The following is a 22,267-nucleotide window of genomic DNA, read 5'->3' as shown; positions in this document are numbered from 1 at the left end:
AATCCCTCTGAAAACCTATGGGACCTGTTGGCATTACACTGGTTCAAGAAGAAAAGATAGAGCAGAGGAGACTAAGTCAACACTTCTGGGTATTTGCTTTGTAACAGTTTAACATACATTGGAGCAGGTTTGCTAACATGGCTAGACAATTTTCTCCTATAGTGAGCTGTGATTGGCTGTTTTACAGCTCCGGTATGTTCTAGCTATGGCTATTCCTGGTTGTTGGACCAAGGTGAGATTCTTTATATCCTACGCCTTGTCAATGGGAGAACACAGGATTACGGATTAAAAAATAGGACTACCCTGAATTTATTTAAAGATGTACATCTCCAACCATTAGTTAGGGCTCCATCAAATGTCAGGTTCAGTTTTAACACTCTGCTGTCATCCGTCTATGGATTAATAACCTCATATGGGAAGCAGAAGCATGGTGCTCCTTGTTCTTACTCTGGGAATAATCTTTCCAGGGGGACTTTTTTATTCCTGAGCGCTTGGTGTCCATAGACTCAGCACATCTGTTTTACCATATGGGCATCTCATTACAGGAGCCAAATTTCAGCAGATACAGCAGAAAGCATAACAATAAACAACAACTGTAATGAAGTTACTTAGCTGTTATATAGGGCTCTTCATTCACAGCTCTCAAAGCATTTTACATGAGAGAAATGTAGTGGTCTTTTTTTTTTAACTCTTCAGTGATTATGTGGGCGGGATATCCACAAACTCCCAAGAATATTAAGAGCACAGCTCCCATTGGTTTTCAGAGGGATTTGCACACTCAAAGCAGAAATTGTTTGAAATCCAGGCCAGGTCTACACTAGGGGGCAATGTCAATCCAAGGTAAAATCTGGAACCTCTGAAGCTTAGTGCATGAGCCTTTATGCATGAGCTAAAAGCCAGCAAGCTTGTAGCTAAGGGCATAGAGCAGATTCATTATTCTCTCTGTATGTGGTCTCAGTGCTACTAGATGGGACAATACACTATACCCATATGGTTACACTATCATGTTTATTAAAACCGTAAGATCAGTAAAACTTTTTAAGAATTAAAATGCAAAATTGATATTCTAAAAGGATATACAATTAATGCAACTGGTGGTATTCTTTATTAATCTAATCATCACTATACATGTTGGTAAAAGACTGTGTGTTATAGATGCAGCAATCAATTTAAAATCAATTACTGGGTTTATTATTGGCTGGTGGTGAACATGTTGTCTTGCATATATAGTTTAACTACATTCTTACATTATTTCACCCAATGAAAAAAGAAAAATACCATGTGACTAATGATTAGTGATTGGTTCATATTGGCTATTTATTATTCTCATTGAATAGCAGGTGGCTCGGATTCTGAAAATGAAGTATGTTTGAGAGCTTATCTCTTTCAGCAATGGATGTTAGTCCAATAAAAAGTATAGCTTATCTGCTTTCCTTCCAATATTCTGGGACCAACACATCTCTAACACTGCAAACCATATAGCTATGATGCAGCTTTCTGAGAAATAGCCTTTCTTTAATTATATAGTTTTTCAGAAACATAACCTATGCTCTGATTCCAACCTAGTTCTTAAAATTGCAAAAAAAAAAACCATGGGGGGCAGGGGGAGAGAGGAGAAGTCAGCAATCTTTCTGAATGTACAGATGACTTAACAAAAGGGGAGGGGGGAAGCCAAGGATGTTGAAAGACTTGTGCCTCAATCTGCAAGGGGTGCAGAGCAAATCTACATGGAATACCTGCTCACTAATATTGGATTTTAACATGGTACGACTGGAGTTTACTCATTCCAATGATATTAAACAAAAGTTTCCAGAATGTGTGTGTCCCTTTGTCCTGACACTTACGGTCAGTGGAGGCTGACACTCTATGATAAGTTGACATGAGGTGGGAGGAAGGCATTTTTTTGTCAGCTGCTCTGAATCCATCTTACCCTGTCAGGATGAGGTAAAGCAGCCAGCAAAGTAAGTGGAATTAATACACAGATGTAGGAGCAGTACTATGGGGGAAAATTCTGTTTTATTTGATAACTGCTTTTAATTTCCTTGACTTCACACACAAAAATTACCCTTTTTTGCCTTCTCTTTTTCTCTTGCTAAAGGGTGTCATTTTAGAAAGATTAGAGCAGCAAGTTGTCTTCCTTATCAACAGCTTCCTTTTGCTTTTCTAATGAACAGCTGCTTTCATTAGGGCATTTTTCAGTCTTCATTATGCTCTCTTTTTTCTGACACAGTGTCCTTGTTTAGGTCCCTTGCACCTAATCTTTTTTTGTTATTAATTAATCCTGAACTTTATATTGGAGCAGGGAAGAGAGGGGAAGCTTTGAAAATGATAGTGACTCATTAAATGCAGTTGTAGAAGGACTCTCCTAGGCCCCAGTTGAGCAAAGCTGGCGTTTTAATGCTATGCTGAATAGGGATGGAGTAGCTGAATCCAAGTCAGATTTATTAAAAGCAAAAGATGGCCATTAAATGTATCCCAAGGACATGACATGAACATCCATACCAGGGAGCTGAAAGCCAGGCTGGGCCTCTGGGCAAGGCTGGAAAGGGGTCTCTATGCTCCCAGAAGGGGTGAGGCTAGGGCTGCAATCCCTCAGCACCTCCCGGAGCACACCATGCTGACCCTCTCCCCCAGTGCTTGGGGCTATCCAGTGTGCTGCGGCAGCAATTTAAAGGTTGGGATTGGTCCTGCCTAGAGCAGGGGGCTGGACTTGATGACCTTCTGAGGTCTCTTCCAGCTCTGTGATTCTAAGATTCTATGACTCTGGACACCACTGTTGCCTCAGTAGTGGTGGCAGCCAGAAGTAGGGTTGCCAGGTGTCTGGTTTTGAACTCGACCAGTCCGGTATTTGAGTTTTCTGTCCAGGAAACAAATTAAGAAAATTAAGTGTGTTTTATTATCATGAATATCAGTACGTAGTTGTGTACTGCCTGGCTGGTAGACATGCTTACACTGCATGAACATGTCTACCAGCCAGGCAGTATGCAACTACACAGTGGGGGGCGGGGGAGTTCGGGGCGAGATGGAGTCCCTGGGGCCCGACTCGCCCGTGCACCCTGCTGGGACCATGTGTGGGATGGGCAGCACCCTGGGATCTGCATGTGCCTGGGCCAGCCCTGCTTCCCCTGACTCCTCCCAGCCAGCTCCGCTCTCCCCCCCCCTCCCCAACCCTCTCCTGGCCAGCCCTGCTTCCCGCCGGCCGGTTCCTTCCCCTGGGCAGCCCCGCTCCCACCATCCCCCATCTGAGATCAAGTGTGTCTGGTTTTTTTTTTTTTTTCTTTTTAAATCATCTGGTAACTCTAGCCAGAAGCCTCAGCTCCTTTAGAATCACCGGGCCTGGGGCACTTAGATGCCCCTTTGCTTCTCCCTCCCCCCCCCCCAATCAAAAGGCTTTCATCCATACTAGATCTGATCAGTGGTCCATCTAGCCCAGTAGCCTGTCTGACAGTGGCCAATGCCAGGTGCGTCAGAACCTAGTGATCCATCCCCTGTCATGAAGTAAAATTCTAGTATCTTGGATTTGGTTGGGTTGTAGGTAAAGAAGCTTGCAAAAGCGCTGCGTTTGGGACAGCATCTCTATTCCACCTCCCACAGGCTGGCTGACACTGCTCTCTGAGCTAGATTCAGGGATAAGACCAGATGGGATTATGATCATTCGTTCTGATTCCTCCTCTCCCTCCCCCCCCCCCAAAAAAAAAAACCCACCCTCAGACCATAGGGCTTCCTTGTCTCAATTTGTATTTGAAATTGAAAGTATCTTTTGGAAAAAACCTCCACTCTTGATTTTAAAATGATCAGTGGTGGCAAATCCGCCACCACACCTTTTATAAGTTGTCCCTATGATGAATTATCCTCTCTTTTAAAAATGAGTCCAGTCTGAGTTTCAGCTTCAACTTCCACTCATTGGATCTTAATAGGCTTTTGTCTGGTCTGCTAGATTGAACAGCCCTCTGTTCCTGAATTTCTGTTGCCCGTGTAGGTGTAACTAGGCTATGATCAAGTCACTCCTTGTCTTGCTCTTTGTGAAGCGAAACCGACTTAGCTCCTTGAGTTTTCCCACTAGAAATCCTGTCTCCCAAGCCTTGATTCTTGTGGCTCTTCTCTGAAACCCCTCCAATTTATTAATATCCTTTCTAATAGTGGACACTGGGACAGGGTGCAGTATTCCAGCAATAGTTACACCAGTGCCAAGGGCAGAGGTAAAATAACCTACCAACTTACATTTCCCTTTTTACATCTGAAGATTGTATTTGCTGTTTGTGGCTAGGGTATCTGCTGATTATCCACCATGACCTCTAAGTCCTTTTCAGAGTCACTGCTTCCCAGGATAGAGATCCCCATCCTCTAAGCATGGCCTACCTTCTTTGTTCTTAGAGGTGTATGACTTTACATTCGGCAGTATTGAATCATATATTGGTAGCGTATCAAATGATTCCCATAGCTCTATACCAGTCGCCTTGTTGTTTATCACTGTCCATGATTTCCAAACTTCAGATAGATAATGTAGGAAACTTCCTTTACGGTTCTGGAAAATAACATTATATCGACTTGGATTAATTTGAATATAATCATACTAACAGTTGTTGAACACATTTTAGATCATTAAAATATTCTTATGTTTTTGAAGTTTAAAACATGTTAAATTATCATGAGTTTGGTGGAACCAAGAGTACCATTTTTCATAAAAGGAAGAAAAACACATGGACAAACAGGCTTAAAGAGTTTTAAATTCTTTTGCAAACCACATGCTAGAAGCATTGATTTCTTTTCATCACTGAATATATAGGGCTTAATAAAATGTCAGTTTCTTGCAGAAAGCAAAACGTAGGTGAAAGAATAGTAATAAATTCAAATATCTATTAACCCCTCAAGGAGATTTGTGAGTTAATTGAGAGAACTAATGAAAGAGTCTTGAAACAGATTAAGCAAAGAAGAAAACCAGACTTATAAACTACCAATTCTGGATAGAAATTTATACATAACAGAAGGGCAATGTGTTATTGAGACTATTCATAGGTCTCTTCATTTAGTCCTGTAATCGGGGCATACAGACAGCAGGGCAAAAAATGCTTTTTCTGTGCCGCTGATCATTCTGATCCGATCTGTTGACAAATCATAGAATCATAGAATCATAGGACTGGAAGGGACCTCGAGAGGTCATCGAGTCCAGCCCCCCGCCCTCAAGGCAGGATCAAGCTCCGTCTACACCATCCCTGACAGATGTCTATCTAACCTGTTCTTAAATATCTCCAGAGAGGGAGATTCCACCACCTCCCTTGGCAATTTATTCCAATATTTGACCACCCTGACAGTTAGGAATTTTTTCCTAATGTCCAATCTAAACCTCCCCTGCTGCACTTTAAGCCCATTACTCCTTGTCCTGTCCTCAGAAACCAAGAGGAACAAATTTTCTCCTTCCTCCTTGTGACACCCTTTTAGATATTTGAAAGCCGCTATCATGTCCCCCCTTAATCTTCTTTTTTCCAAACTAAACAAGCCCAGTTCATGAAGCCTGGCTTCATAGGTCATGTTCTCTAAACCTTTAATCATTCTTGTCGCTCTTCTCTGTACCCTTTCCAATTTCTCCACATCTTTCTTGAAATGTGGCGCCCAGAACTGGACACAGTACTCCAGCTGAGGCCTAACTAGTGCAGAGTAGAGCGGTAGAATGACTTCACTAGTTTTGCTTACAACACACCTGTTGATACAACCTAGAATCATATTTGCTTTTTTTGCAACAGCATCACACTGTTGACTCATATTCAACTTGTGGTCCACTATGACCCCTAGATCCCTTTCCGCCATGCTCCTTCCTAGACAGTCGCTTCCCATCTTGTATGTATGGAACTGATTGTTCCTTCCTAAGTGGAGCACTTTGCATTTCTCTTTATTAAACCTCATCCTGTTTACCTCCGACCATTTCTCTAACTTGCTAAGGTCATTCTGAATTATGTCCCTATCCTCCAAAGAAGTCGCAACCCCACCCAGTTTGGTATCATCTGCAAACTTAATAAGCGTACTCTCTATCCCAATATCTACATCATTGATGAAGATATTGAACAGTACGGGTCCCAAAACAGACCCTTGAGGAACTCCACTTGTTATCCCTTTCCAGCAGGATTTAGAACCGTTAACAACCACTCTCTGACTACGGTTATCCAGCCAATTATGCACCCACCTTATCGTGGCCCTATCTAAGTTATATTTGCCTAGTTTATCAATAAGAATATCATGCGAGACCGTATCAAATGCCTTACTAAAGTCTAGGTATATGACATCCACCGCTTCTCCCTTATCCACAAGGCTCGTTATCTTATCAAAGAAAGCTATCAGATTAGTTTGGCATGACTTGTTCTTCACAAACCCATGCTGGCTATTCCCTATCACTTTGTTACCTTCCAAGTGTTTGCCTATGATTTCCTTAATTACCTGCTCCATTATCTTCCCTGGGACAGACGTTAAACTGACCGGTCTATAGTTTCCTGGGTTGTTCTTATTCCCCTTTTTATAGATGGGCACAATATTTGCCCTTTTCCAGTCTTCTGGAATCTCCCCTGTCTGCCATGATTTTTCAAAGATCATAGCTAAAGGCTCAGATACCTCCTCTATCAGCTCCTTGAGTATCCTGGGATGCATTTCATCAGGACCTGGTGACTTGCTGACATCTAACTTTCCTAAGTGATTTTTAACTTGTTCTTTGTGTATCCTATCTTCTAAATACATGTTATGAAATGAATTGTCTGGAACAGTCAACTCCATGTTGCCAGGAAGCTAGCTGGTGTGTTTCAGTGGTCGCCTTGGAAAACCCATAAAGTTCAGGTCTACCTGTCTGAACAGGGAAGTGGTTACTTTTTAATGTTTATTTCATTCTCATAGTTGGCATCTGGGACAAACCATCACATTGGCATGAGTCCCACGAGTCTGCAGGGAAAAAGGATAGTGGCAGTAAGTTTATAACTAACTGGGGCATACAGCTGTAAATGTCGAAAACTGATGCTTTATGAAGGCTCTACACTACACAACAGCACACTCAGCCCTTTAATTGGGACACACAATCCTCCCACTCCCCAGTGAAACCTGCAAAGTCAACACTAGCACTAACAAAACCTCAGTGAATGAGCCAAAGTACTGAAGTTCTAGTTAAACAAAATCTCTTAGCTCCTGCTCTGGCAATATTGATTTCATCCAAGTCTCCAGCAAATGGAAAGCAACATCTGATAAAGCAATTCTAATTATCTGCTCAGCTGCATCCTTTGCTCTCTCACCCCTGGATCTGTAGCACATGTCTCACCCTGAAGAGAGACAAGCATAAGGGCTAGAGCTGGGGAAAAGTGTTTACCCAGAATTTTGATCAGGAGCATTAAAACAAAATCTATTTCCCCAGGGCCACTATCAAACACTTGGGCTGCATCTAGACTGGCTGCTTGAATTTCCGCAAGAACAAACTGACTTCCTACTGTCTGAAATCAGTGCTTCTTGCGGAAATACTATGCTGCTCCCGTTCGGGCAAAAGTCCTTTTGCGCAAAGCTTTTGCGCAAAAGGGCCAGTGTAGACAGCTCAGATTTGTTTTGCAAAAGCACGTCTAGATTGGCACGGACACTTTTCCGCAAAAAGTGCTTTTGCGGAAAAGCGTCCGTGCCAATCTAGACGCTCTTTTCCGCAAATGCTTTTAACGGAAAACTTTTCCGTTAAAAGCATTCGTGGAAAATCATGCCAGTCTAGACGTAGCCTTGGATTATATTTACATTGTTAGGGAAGGTGGCGGTAGCAGGGTGTGACTCACTGGAACGGCACCTCATGCTGATCACTTGGGAATTAGCTCAATTCAGCTCTGGAGTGCCTCCTTCCAGCCAGTGTCACACCTGCTGTTCCCTGTGAATTGGCTCTGCCGCCACGCGTTAGGATCCACATCCCCCCAAACTGTAGTGCCCTCCCCTCTGGGTACTACCCTGCCGCAGTGTCCCCACACTCTGGGATCCTCCCCCTCAGGGATTCCCCCCAACTCCCTATGCCCCCCCTTGCCTCAGTGACCCCTTACATCATCTAGCCCCTTACATCACATGGCCACTTATCATAGGCAAGGGGGTGTGAACCTGCTGCCTTCTCCTGCCCTGGCTGCCTCCCTGCAGCTCTGGTATCCCTACTGTCACGGGGCTTCAGGCTGGAGCGCCCCTGGCTCACCCTGCCTTTCCCCAGCACTGCTCTGTCCTTGGTACCCTGGCTAGCAGGCAGCTAAGCTCTTCTCCCCCCAGGGCTGGAGTGAAACTTTACTTAGCCTGGCCAATCATCTTTTATACAGCCTTCCTGAGCTCTGATTGGCTGCCACAAGGCCTCTTGTGATTGGTCCCTAGCTACAGCCCTCTCCCGGGGCTGTTTTAACTTTTTTTTTTAATGCCTGGAACAGGGTGACCACCCCGCTCCAGTGGCAAAGCACCAAAGCATATGCCTACCATTAAGCACGTAAGTAATGCTATTGACTATAATAGCATGTTGATAGTCAAGCACATAGTCAAGTATTCTTTGCTGATTCATGGCCATAATTATGATGATGGATGTCCTTGATAGGTGACTATTACTATAGTTGAATGATAAAATTGTATAATGCCTGAGAGAGTCATTTTGTTGTCTTGTTATTTGAATGTCATTATGGGAGATGAGCATCCATTAGCATGTTTTGGAAACAACTGCAATGGTTACCACTCCAGTTGTATCTAAAAGACATTTTAATTTACATTGTGTTTGGCTGGTAGTCATGAGGGAAGTTTTAGGAGGTCAGTGGCAAGGTGGAAAGCAGAATTAAATGCAGATTACAAAGGGGAAGATTGGAGTTTGATATATGAGCAGATTAAATTTGTATACGTATAGAATGATGTTTAATTTTCAACCCAAGTTTGGTATTGCTTTAAAAGTAAATGAGCATGACCTATGATTCCACTCCAGAGCTATATTATGAAATATAAAGCAGAGTGGGGAGATTTTTATGTTTTTGGAGAAAGGTTTATAATAATGGAAAATAGTGAAAACTTTTGGCCAAAAGTTGAGTGGGTCACTTTGTCTTCACTGCAACAAACAAGGAAAAGTTGTTTTTGTGCGGGTTTTTGAACATCAAGATAACTAACTTCAGAGAGCTTCCAATTTAAAATCCCAGTAGAATTATCTTTTTAACGCTACTGGGGATCTCTTGTAATACTAATTGTATTAGCTTTGAAGAGATGTTGCTTATTACTCTTATTGACATTGAAATAGATACAATTTTAAAAGGTGATTTTTTTGGGGGGGGGAGGGGGGGAGAAGGGAATCAAAACAGTGAACTTGATATGTGCCTGTGAGGGAAGAATATGGAAAGCCATCTCTTTTGTGTGCCCAGAGGAACATATGTCATTGATCACTGGGATAGATGGATTAATAGTTCCTCTGATCCTGCAAAAACATGAACAGTGAAGAATAGGAACCACAAGTGAAATGGTAATTTTAACAATATCATTACTAATTGTCTATGCCTAGATCTGACTAATTAATAAATGCGCCATCCAAAAATGGTTCATTACTAGCAGGGATTTCAAAGCCATGTCAGGAAAATCTAGTTTAAAAGAAATTACCAAATAATTTATTTCATTTTGAAAATCTACCCCTAATTATCTCTTCCTTGACTAAGCCTCCCCTCCAAGCAATGACTCTGATTTTCTGCTGGTGAGTTCAATTAACATAGTGTTTCAAGTACTAATTAGTAAAAGTGGATTAATACTAAGGGTTGTATATTTTTCTGAATACCCATGGGCTCCTTAATCCTGGCACATTTAAAATATGACAGGCATTGTCTTTTATACTGTCACTAATTGCAAAAGTGTCAGTTAAAAATTACCATTGTAGCACCAATGGAATTTTTTTAATTGATTAGGGGTTTTTTTAACTAACTTTGGAGAGTGAGAAATTATGGCAACTGAATCTTTGCTGATATTTTTTTCTCCATGTCTTTCATCTGTCAGAAGATTGCCATTCATACTATATTTGGAAAAATCAAAATCTCACATTTTAATTGAGAATCAGACATGGGGAAAATAATGATACCAAAATTAATGCACAATAACAACAAACTGCAAATATTTAACTGGATGAACGCTTCACACATCTTTGAAACCCTTTTGTGTTCCCTTTTTCAAGACTGTTCTAGTAAATGTTCACAACATGTGTGTGTGTGTGTGTGTGTGTGTGTGTGTGTGTGTGTGTGTGTTTTAATTGGCTGGGAGACTATTTGCAGAAAATGAATTTTGAACTTTTATGCATAGGTCTTGCCAGCAGAATTCTGATTCTACAGTGTATTCATCTGATTTGGTCAAAGAAACAATAATGGGTGACTTGCCCAGGGCAGACCCTAGCTGGTCTAAGTCAGCATAATTCCACCAACTTCCATAGAGTGGTGCTCCATTACACTGTCTGGGGAATCTGACCTAAAATGTACTTTTCAAACTAATGAACACATTGAATAGTTGCAGAAATCTGTTTGGATGAAAAGAAAGACCAAGCATTGTTTGCATCATATAACTCCAAATTGCACTGAAATGTCCCAGTGTGCGCTTTTATGGCTAGATAATAAAACAAAAGGAAGTTTTTTTTCATGAAGCGCACACAGTCAATCTGTGGAACTCCTTGCCAGAGGAGGTGGTGAAGAACAGGATTTGACCAGGGTCAAAAAAAGAACTAGATAAATTCATGGAGGATAGGCCCATCAATGGGATGGGTAGGGATGGTATCCCTAGCCTCTGTTTGTCAGAGGCTGGGAATGGGTGATAGAAGAGGGATTATTTGATGATTTCCTGTTTTGTTCACTTCCCCTGGGGCATCTGGCATTGGCCACTGTCGGCAGACAGGATACTGGGCTAGATGGACCTTTGGTCTGACCCAGTATGGCTCTTCTTATGTTCCTGAGGCAGTTGACAGTACCTCCAGGTCTTTTTTACTCTAAACACCAAGACCCTAATCATGCACCATTTACAACAATGCAATCTTGTCACAACACAATGGTCATGTTTTTTTCAGGCATTTTCTCAACTCACTTGGCACTGCAATAAATGGCTACACAAAATATACCACAATGAAGAGTCAGGCTCCCAGGTTAGGAAAGCCTCACATAGCAAAGGAAAAAGAGAAAGCTATGAGACCAAGAGTATAATTCCAAGTCTTTATAACTTTGAATGCCTGTCCTCTGCTATTGGACACTTTGTGGCCAGAAATGAAGCTAAATTTGTTCCCTACATTATTTGTTGCCAATTATTTGCTTAATTCTGCTCAGACTGGAGATTACGTTTTCACTGGCAAAGGAATTGGGATGACCGATGAAACAGGTCTCTCCATTTTCTCAGCTGAATGAAATTAATAGCCCCGCTATTCCTGTTACACATTCTGTGTGGGGCCATAGTCTGGCTACAATACCTTTTTATTGCCATTCTTGCTAAGGATGTATGTTCTACTTGCAGCTTTATTTATGGTCTTGGGCTACTGCAGCTAGAACACACTGTAAAAAGGGTTTTAAATCGAGTTATGTGTACCAGAGAGAAATTGGATTAAGTTCTGAGAACCAAGGCCGGCATCGCTCCTTCGGAACATTAAAAGTAGCAATGTGCGACAATGGGATCAGGGCTCTGTGGTGCTGCTGATTTGCTTGCTTAGTGACTGCTTTGTTTTCAATAAAAAGAGGAGGTAGGGAGTGCTCCTGGCTAAAGTGACGACTGTTCTCATGCCATAGCACAAAGGCCTCATGAACTTTTCAGCTGCTTTCAGATCAGTATAAATTCACTAGCACATTTACCTGGCATTGCTCAAGTAATCAAGGAGGGGCTCAGGGCAGAGGGTTTGGGGGATGTAGGAGTCAGGGCAGGGACCTGGGAATGTGAGGGGCTCAGGGCAGGACATGGGGGCGATTGGAGGATGAAGGACTCAGGATTGGGGATGAGGAGGGACTTAGCACAGGGAGCTGGGGATGTGGGAGATTCAGGAGCCAGGGTTAGGGGCTGAGGAGAGGCTCAGGGCAGGGGGCTGGGGTGGGAGGTGCAGGAGTCAGAGATTGGAGGCTCAGGGCAGGGGTGGAGATGCAGGAGTGAGGGTGGAGGGTGCTGGGCTCAGGGCAGGTAGGCGGGCAGGAGTCAGGGCAGGAACTTGTAGATGTGGGCGGCTCAGGGCAGGTGCCTGGAGAGTTTGGGAGTGAAGGACTCATGACTGAGGATGAGGAAGGGCTCAACACAGCAGGTTGGGGATGTGGGAGGTGCAGGCGTCAGAGGTTGGAAGCTCAGGGCAGAGTTTGGGGTGCAGGAGTCAGGGCAGGTGGTGAGGAGTGTAGGAGTCAGAGAAGATAGTTGGAGGGTGTGTTTGGGCTCAAGGCACAGGATGGGGATTGCAAAAGGTTGGCTGACTCACCGGGCTGGTTGGAGTGGTGGGGTCCATGTTGCCTGGCCACCAGCTGACCAGGGCTGCAATGTCTGGCCTCAGGCTCCCTGGAGCTAGTTGGCGCAGCTGGCGTCGTGCTGTCCAGCTGCCAGCACCCTGGGGGCTGGCTAGGGCAAGGAGGATGCCGCTGCTCAGCCAGCGACTTACTCATGTATGATGGCTGGCACCCTCCAGAGCCCTGTCCTCAGCTTACCAGTCTCTTACCAACTCCAGCTTACCAGTCTCTTACCACCCACCTCCCTGTGGTCATTCTACAGTATAGTTGCACCTACTAGCAGACCCCTCCCTGTTCTCGTTATGAGAAACAATCATATTCCAGGCTCATCCCATTGTTCCGGCATATGAGGAAGCTGCATATGGTGTTCCTAGCTCTTAGCATTTAGAAGGAGTTGAATAAACAGACGCACACATGGACAGACGGACACACAAACACTCTCAAATATATGGTAGATAAGGCCTCATCCAAGGCCTACGGAAGTGAATGAAAGGACCTGCCATTGATTTTGGATCAGCCTCACACCCAACTGTTAAGGAAATTTAGATTATGGAAGACTCAAATGTATATAGTACTGTGTATTTTAAACAAAGAATATGCTTGGTGATTAGTCCCAGGAAACATAGGGCAGAATGAAATATCTAGTAAAGGCAGATCTCTTTAAATTACCTTGGCCAGTTTCTCAGCTAGTATACTCTAGTTCATGCCAGTTTACAGCCACTGAGGGGATGAATTTCTGCTGAGTTTTATGGAATTTGCTGACATATGAGAAACAAAGATTCTTTCTTGACTATGTCACTGTACACAAAAGAGGATTTATTTTATCTTTTGGCAAATTCTTACAGATTTAGATATATAATTACCAATAGCATATTGGATTTTTGGGGGGTCCTTTTTAGTTATATCACTAATAGAGACTCTCAAGTCCCCCCCCCCCCCCATGTTTATTTTTTTAATTTTGCTTTATTTCGTATCCTTTTATTCCAGACACATAAAACTTCTCATTAGGAATTCAGGATCGTGTCATCCAGCAGGCACTTACTGTTCTAACAACTGCAAGGAGAGGGCTTTCAAAACATGCTTTGCCAAGATGTACTGTTGTTTACACCTTATGCAATCCCATTGCCCACAGTGAAATTGGACAGCGTTTAATCCAGTGAAGAATTTGTGCTTATGGATTTACATTACAATACTGTCTGTGTGTGAGGGAGAGAAATGAAAAATACATCTGTCACGGGGAATGAACAATAAGTGGCTTGAGTGAAGGATTTGGCTGACTCTTCTGAGACTTGAATTTTATTTCTTATAGAGAATAAGATTGGTATTGCATGAAAATAAGGATCTTGGTAGAAGTCAGGACTACCTTTGTGTATTTCTTCCACTAGTTTTCCTTGGGCCCATAATCTGGCTGTCTGGAACTATTACCCAATTGAAAGTAGACAAATGTTCCTAGCAATTTGCAAGAAGCCGAGTGGGGGGGTAAAAGAGCATGAGCATGAACATTCTTTCCTCATTCAGACGCTCCACTTCTGACCAAACAACTTTCCGCTGCTTCCAGCTGCATTCAGTAAACATAACTTGCAACATGGGTCCAGCTTAGAATTCTGTTCTTCAGTCCTCCAAGGGCCTTGAATCTGTCAGGACCAACACCTCTTTAGAATGACTTCTGTGCTGCAGGACAGGATAGGGGGAGATCTGAAGTAGCCATATCCAGAACTATGAATCTTTTACTCTACTGCCATTTTCATTGGAAGGCAGCAATAATGTTTGTTGTATACAAGAGGCAAAAGGGTCTGGGAATATGATTAAAGCACTGAGCTAGGACTCAGGACATCTGAGGTAGTGTCTGTCTCTTGGATTGTGTTGTCTAAGGTTGGCAAATCTCTTGTATTTTTACTGACCCTTGCAATATTTGGCCTTTTATATAAACCCCTAACTCCTGGAGACAAATAATACTCAATCTCAAATTTAATTTAGAAAAAAGGTTTCTAGCACTCATGGTTGAAGAGAAAAGCTTGAAAAACTGTGGACAATAAGTGCATGTGGAAGGCTCAAAACCCACAAGGCAACTGCAAAGACTCCATCAGCTTTTTTAAAAAAAATGCATAGGTTTTTTTGGAGGAAAAGGCTGACTTTTGATTTTGTAACGAGTAGGATCAACATTTGTTCTATAGTTGTACAATTGTCTGCTTCAGTCTGCAGTCTTATGGTAGGGGCTGTCTCTCAACATACATAGTTGTTAAAAAAACAAAACAAACAACCCAACAAACCCAGAAAGTACCATTAGCTCATCTAATCTAACAGCCTACATAGCACAGATGAGAGACTGTCACCCAGCTACCCATGCCTTGCACCCAGTAATAAGGATGATTTGTTTTGTACAGCCCCTAGCATAATGGGGCAGTTACTAAAAATGCAGCGTACTGTAGGTCACTGGCTCTTAAACTGTGGCTTTGGACCACCATTAGTCTAGAGGATCTTAGTTTTCAGATCAAGAGAGCTGAGCAGTAATGGGCAGATGATATGGGATGGATGAGGGAAGACAGAATCTGCTTTCTGAAGTGAGCCTATTTCTATGACAGTTGGAAGATCAACGTCTGAGTATTTTTATACCTGAAACGTATTAGGCTTTTCTAACCTCCTTTATTTTGGCTGCTAAAAATGCCTATCAAAAGTACATAGTTTTGATGAACAACGTTTGGTGGTTTGTTTTTCAGCACAGCCACTCAGTAGTGATAGATGGCAGAACAAGGAGCAATGGTCTCAAGTTGTGGTGGGAGAGGTCCAGGTTGGATATTAGGAAAAACTATTTCACTAGGAGGGTGGTGAAGCTCTGGAATGGGTTACCTAGGGAAGTAGTGGAGTCTCCATCCCTAGCGGTGTTTAAGTCTCAGCTTGACAAAGCCCTGGCCGGGTTGATTTAGTTGGGATCGGTCCTGCCTAGAGCGGGAGGCTGGACTTGATGACCTTCTGTGGTCTCTTCCAGCTCTATGATTCTACAGCCATTTTGCTATCCATAAACTATCAGTATTTCTAACTACCTGAGAGAACACAAAACCCAGCCTCCTCACAAAACCCAACCACTAGTAGGCTTATTTTTTCTTGTATAGGAGTATTGGCTCCTGTGTGTGTGGAATGATTACTTAATTTTTTATAGGTATGCTGGGCTGATGGGGCAAAACAATCACAGTATCCATGACTGGAGAACATTATGATTAACATTTTTATAGTGTCAGCTTTATGAAACCGAGAGAGAGATAAAAATCACACCGGCTGCCTCCTCACTTTCACATTTCTCCAAGTTATTCTTTGCAATGAAGGAAATAACCAGGAATCCCTGTGCTGCCAAAAAAATCAAGCAAGCCTGCTAGGGATTTGGTTTTGTTATATATAGCTGGAGCTACAGACACACCTACACCTATTGATATTCTCGATCACAAAAATTATGAATCTATTGAGTAAATTGATTTCTCGGGGTTCTGAAAATTGTTAGCTCTCTTCTGCCAACATCTCTCTTACGCCAACGGTGATGAATCAATGTTGAGGTAAAAGGAGACTTTTTCTGCCTGGAGAATTCCCCTTCCACCTCTGCCTGGGCTTCTGTGATGATGTGAGAGAGATAGCAAGCCTGCATGCATTTAAGTAGGAGTATAAGGATGGAGGATGAAAGACAGCAAGCAAGGGCAGGGACTGGAAGGTGGTGGTGTGTTGTCCTCTAATCTGTCCTTGTTAGCCAGTGAACCCTTTTTCCCTGCAAGTCTTCAGTAAACAGGCTCATGCCTGATTTGAGGACTCATATGTGAATATGACGACATCTTTGTGGCCTCCTCATGCTGTAAGAAACAGAGTACTGGCGTGAAAGTTTTCCTACTCCACCACTAACTCAGAGGCTTCTTCTGGCCTTTCTCCTTGAGTTACACTAGAGCAGTGGTTCCCAACAGGGTTGCCAGGTGTCCAGTATTGGCTAGGACAGTTGGGTATTTGTGGCCTCTGTCCGGTCAAGTCCGGCCTCTTGGATGGAAGGCTGCTTGGGACATTGTTTCCCTGTCAGGTCTGGAGGGGGTGGGGGAAGTCGGGAGATTTAAAAGTGCAGTTTGGTTAATTTTTTTGCTCAACAACTTTGGTCTTTTTGCTCAACCATGGTTTTTCCCACAATGTTCTGTGTTTTTTGTGAAAGTATCTGGAAACCCTCATTCCCAAACTGTGGTCCGCGGATCCCTGGTAGTCTGTGATGGTACCATAGGGGTCCGCAGAAAGTTTAGAAGTAAGGATTGGGCCCGCTGTGGGACTGGGACTTTCTGCCAGGCAATTCTTGGCCAGGGCTCGCTGTTTGTGACCATCTGTCCTCCTGCTGCCAACTGCATTGTCGCTTATGCTCCAGCCCACTCCCAGTCCTGTAGTGGGCTCAAGCCTTACTTTTCTTTTCCTTTGCTTTTTTTTTTCCTCCCCAGGGCTCCATGCCTGGCCAAGGGTGAAGTGCCGGGGCAGGAGCTGCCTTTGGCTGCGAGAGCCTCCTCACTCTATCCTCCATGGATGGGCAGAGGACAGAGAGGGTGGGAGCTGAGGAAACAGCACAGGCCAAAGGACATGCTGTCAGCCGCTTCCCACTGCTCCCCTTGACCCAGAACGGAGAAAGGCAGGGCCGCTCTCTTGTTTGAAAACAGCTATATCGTTGGGGGGGGGGGGGGGTCCGTACAATTTTAATAGATCAAAAAGGTTGGGAACCACTGTGCTAGGGGAAACAAGGGAGACCTACATGGGCCCTTCCAACCTGCACCTCAGTAGATAGAAGGACGCTGGGCCTGTTGCCAACTTTAATATTTAAAAAACCCAAACACTACAGCAGGAGTGCCGGAACCTCTTCCGAGGCCCTGCATTTGTCCTGCATCTTGCCCTCCTGGTCCACTCCGCTCCCACTCCCTGTAGACTCACCTGTGGATCTGGGAGTTGTAGCCCCCTGATGCAGCCGGGAGGTGGTCTAGGCTTATGCAGGTTTGGCACAGGTGATGACCTGGTGGCTCCCCTGCCCACAGCACCCAGACGTTGGATGTCTGCTCAGTTGCTCTGACTGGACAGTGACAGATCCCCTTTGCGACCAGACTTTCCAGTTGAAAACCAGACCCCTAGCAAGCATATCATCTGCCACCTGAGCAAAGGACTAAGCAGGAAGTGACCTCACCTAAACAGAAATCTTTGTGACTGAGGGATTTGGGTTCAGCCCCATCCCAATCTCCAGGAGGCCATCACCACCATCCCCTACATAAAAGGCTCTGGGAGGCCCCCTTATGCAAAGAGAGGCTGGGCACCACCGCACTAAATATGGGGAGGCAACAGGGGTAGGGATGCAACGAGACGAGTGCTCTGTAGAGTGAGGATGAAGGGGCCTCCTGTGAGCAGGGGCGGCCTGCGACTATAGGTCGACTCGGGTGCCGCCTTCAATGGCGCCTGATGATGATGTCACGGGGCGCCCGATGATGTCACACCATTGACGGCCGTGGAGGCGGGGGTGCTGATCGCGTGTTCCGCCTGGGTCGCCAGCAGCCGCAGCCTGCCTCGGGCCGCTATTGCCTATGAGGTTGTGCATAGGGACCCGGATTAACTTCAGCTAGTCCCACCTGACGGCTGTGAGGAAGTTTGAATGGGGAAGGAATCAGACTTTGGCCCCAAGAAGGGACCTTGTTTGTATGTTTAATAGCTTTAAAAATTTCTGGAGACCGCCATGCTGCAAACTGGGTCTTATTTTAAAGGGAACTAATGTGTCTAGCCTTAGCATTGATCCTCCATTCAAAGATGATCTGAAAGGAGCCTGCTATATTAGGATGGCAGTTTCCTAGTGGAGGACGTACTGGCTTGGGACTTAAAAGACACTGGGTTCAAATCCTGGGTCTCCTGCTGTGTGGCCTTGGGCCTGTCACCTTGTTTCTTCATCCCTCAGTTTCCCTACCTGTGAATGATGATGACCTCTTTGTAAAGTGCTTTGAGATGTACTGGTGAAAAAACACTGAAAATTGTTATTATTAGGCTTCGAGGCTATTATTAACCTATAACATTAGTTAATGGCTCAGTTATTTCCACCATGATTACCCTGTCCTTTATTAAAAATCTGGAGAAAGGAAGTAAAACTAGAGTCAAAGATTTCCCTTCCCCCCCCCCCCCCCCCCCACATAAGATATTCAAAAATAATTTTTATGTAGGACACTGATTCAGAGCTAAGCCATTTGGGCAAAATCGATAATGATCCTTGTTCCTCACTGTTAGAAATGGAGCGTGCACCTCTTTTATCTCCAGAGTGACCTGAAAGGTTACAGATATTAAATTAAAATCAATGAACCCAGACAGATTCCCAAGGCATCTGAAATGCAGTTCTCAGAGAGGCTTATAATTATTCTGCTCCTATATTCATACAGAGTGTGTGGTTTTTGATAGATGAGACCATGAGAGACAGAGCTAGGTGGTCCATCATTTTTATAATCATTTTTCTGTGCAAAGGTTTGTGTTTCTAATGGGCGGCGTGAATGGGCCAACTCTTGCAGTGCTCAAACTGCCCCAGAAAGGCGGTAGAACCAGATCCTTTCTGGGAATGCATGGGAAGATTGAGCAGAGGAATTCAGTGCATTGCAGAAACTCCCTGTGCATTGCAGGCAATTGTTTTGTGACAGCCATCCCTGTACAAACAATGGTGAACAGGAGTATAATGCATAGCCCTGCAAGAACTTGAACACGGTGGGCAATTTTGGGTAGTGGACTTTGGAATGGGTCTCTTTTAGAGAGCTCCATAAAGAGCTGTGCAAATTGACTTTTCTGGATATGTTTGCTAAGCCCTAGATATAATCCTAGCAAGCTAGACTTTTTGTCACTCCTAGTCTCAGTGAGATTCATTCTGTTCAAATATAGTATTGTGATGGCATCAGCTAAGATTAAATAAACAGGACGGGGAGAGAAGAGAGTCAAAGTGACTTGCCCAAGATCATATCTGGCAGAGCCAGATATAATACCAGGCCTCCTGAGTCTCTGCCCACTATTCTATGTACTAATAATTAAGATAATTTTGGTTCATGGCCTAATGGTGAGCCATTCTAAAGAGAGAAAACTAAGTGCAAAGCTCAGACTCTCAGGTTGTGGAGGAAAGGACCCTTTGCCGATCACTCCGTGAAAATCTTGGAGCACACACTACTAGAAATTGGTGCCAGAATGCAGTAATTTGTGGACGCCTGGAGGCCAAGAGAGGTAGGGATAGGAAAGTAATAACAGGCCAGTGTATACCATATCGTTTTCAGAGGTATCGGTTCAGAGTTGCTAGGAACTCAGTGACAGATTTGTTCTTTAGTTCTATTAAAAATACATTTTCACATCAGAGCCAGTAGGTAAAGTTCTATTGTTCCACCTTATTTACAGTGAAGAGTGCCAAACTCAGGTCAGATTGACAGACTATATTACCAGTCTGGGGTGTTTGCCCTGGTTTCTCTCATTAAATTTCCCCAAACCAGTAACAAAAGTGTTCTCTTGGGTCACTAGATTAAATTAGTTCTACCATGAAGTCACAGACTCTAGCTTCTCTGTAGCATCCAGACAAATTGAATATTCTTGCAGAAGATTATCAAAACCAAAAATTACATATATTAGCTTCTTCCAACTCCAAAGGATTGGTCACACACTCCAGGTCACCAGATGCTTGGGATCTTACCTAAAACACTGTGGTTCTGATCTCTGCTGGCCAGTATATGACCATTCTGCCTTAGAGTCCCTTCATAAATTCCTCAGGGTTTCCCAAAAAATGGCTTTTGAAGCCCTCTGTTCTGGTGGCCGACACTCCCCCGACAGCATTTAGATGAATCGGAGATGAAAGGAGCATACCCAGCATGCCACCATGTACCCAAACACAGTCCAGCAAGTATCCTAGCCCAGCATGTGTCTGTAGATTTCCACTGTTCAGCACACACTGACCCATGCTTTGAAACCCATGTCCCTCCTCTGCTGAGCAACTTAGACAAACGTGTGTAGCTAAAGGGCAAGGCTAAGATCGCCTAAAACATTAGCCTTCATAGTTTTACACATCAAATCAATTCACTTTGCTGCCATTGGTATTCTAGGGTTAGTAAGTACAAAAGCAGCAATCAGAGGAAAACTTACTATACATTTAAATGATCCGGGCGTGTGTCACGTGAAGGCAGTGTGGTAACATTCCCCGTTGTTCTGTTCTCATAAGTGGATACAACGTTAACCATGGACAGGTTCCCACACAAGCGAATACAATAATCTTAGTATTTCCTTCTGGTCTAGGGCCATTTACCATGGGGCACGTATACTAGCAAACAAACATCAAGATACAGCCAAACTTAACAATAGAATTACAAGTGGGCTGGTTTGAACATTATTGTGTGTCCTGACTTTGCGCTGAGGTTCACGCACAGGTGAATTGCCTGCTGCTTTTAATCACAGCCCCATCAGAACAGCTACTGCTTACACAATCTAGATGAGGTTAGGCCAGGGGTTCTCAAACTTTGTGATACCGCGACCCCCCCTTTAAGTTGCTTGCAACCCCCCGGGTGGTCGGGACCCACAGTTTGAGAAACGCGGAGTTAGGCACAAAAGAGATCACTGCCTCCATCTTTTTGTTCTTGTTTGTATAACAGCAAACACAAGGGAGTCCTGATTTAGGTAGCTCTTGCCTGCTACCCCAGTACAAATAAGAACAAGGAGTACAAATAAGAAATAATGCAGCATAAGGGAGTGAAGAGAGGCATCACAGGAGTTAAACAAAGCATTTTGGCCCAGCTAGCTCCACCCCGCTTTACCTGTAGCCAGGTCTGGAGAGAGGTAAAAGGAAGGAGCCTAGCTCAGTTAGGGGCTGACCAGCGAGGAGACAGGAGTGTGGTTCTGATCTCTGCTGGCTAGGAACCAAAGTCCGTTCACTTGGCCAACCATGGGATCATGTAAGCCTCTAGCCCCACCTTCTGGGACAAAAGGGGGAAACCTGCTAGAAACCTAGCAAAGGGGAAAATCTGGACTCCTGGGGCCATGCCCCCAACTTAAGGACTATCCTCATATAGTGATCTGGAGTTTCTAGGCCGGGGCACCAGTGGCAGGGTTCTGCGCTCCTTTTCTGCCTGCTAATTCTGGGACCTAACCATTAGGCCACCCTGCTGCCAGGGAGACCCGGCTACAATACATAACAGTATGAACTACAGGCAGTCCCCGGGTTACATGGATCCGACTTACATCAGATCCCTACTTACAAACGGGGTGAGGCAACCCCGCACTAGCTGCTTCCCCCCAGCAGACTAGGGAGACGCAAAGCTAGCACTCCTCCCAGCAGACCAGGGAGACGTGGAGCGGCTTTTCTCAGCAGACACCTCAGCTTGAGAATAAAGGACTGAGGGAAGTGAGGTGTGGGAGAATAAAACTGAGCTCTGGAGAAATGCTTGGCTAGAGTTTCCCCTACAATATGTACCAGTTCCGACTTACATACAAATTCAACTTAAGAATAAACCTACAGTCCCTATCTTGTACGTAACCCGGGGACTGCCTGTACTTCAAATTCATCAGTTGTATTTTTAATAGAGGCAAAGTAAGACTAGGAACAAATGCTCTAAAAAAAAAAATCTCAGCATTTTCTTTGCTTTCAAACCCTATAACATGCTTTCCAGAGATTGCAGCATCCTTAGTTATACCTAAACTGCTGGCAGATTCTTACATCCTTAAAATAAGCTTTGTCTTCCATGATTCTTTTAATGATGCAGGAGGGGGCTTGAGGCCAGGGAAAGCGGTTGGGGTGTGGGATGAAGGATATGAGAGGGAATTTGGATGCAGGAGGAGGTTGCAGGCTGGGG

General features: G+C 44.1%; 2 long non-coding RNA genes across 3 annotated transcripts in view; one reads left to right on the top strand and one right to left on the bottom strand.

Moving 5' to 3' along the window:
• Positions 1–22,267, top strand: part of LOC142829796 (uncharacterized) — a 297,123-nt gene that overhangs the window by 250,120 nt on the left and 24,736 nt on the right. The window lies entirely within an intron of this gene.
• Positions 1,087–22,267, bottom strand: part of LOC142829795 (uncharacterized) — a 178,088-nt gene continuing 156,907 nt past the window's right edge. For both annotated transcript variants that reach the window (XR_012904586.1, XR_012904585.1), the window contains exons 4-5: positions 4,360–4,525; positions 1,087–2,857 (exon numbers count right to left, since the gene is read on the bottom strand). This is a non-coding gene — a long non-coding RNA (uncharacterized LOC142829795). The remainder of the gene's footprint in view (positions 2,858–4,359; positions 4,526–22,267) is intronic.

The sequence above is a fragment of the Pelodiscus sinensis genome, chromosome 6, assembly GCF_049634645.1.
Source record: "Pelodiscus sinensis isolate JC-2024 chromosome 6, ASM4963464v1, whole genome shotgun sequence".
Classification (NCBI taxonomy): Eukaryota; Metazoa; Chordata; order Testudines; family Trionychidae; genus Pelodiscus; species Pelodiscus sinensis.
This window is presented reverse-complemented; position numbering and strand designations above follow the sequence as displayed.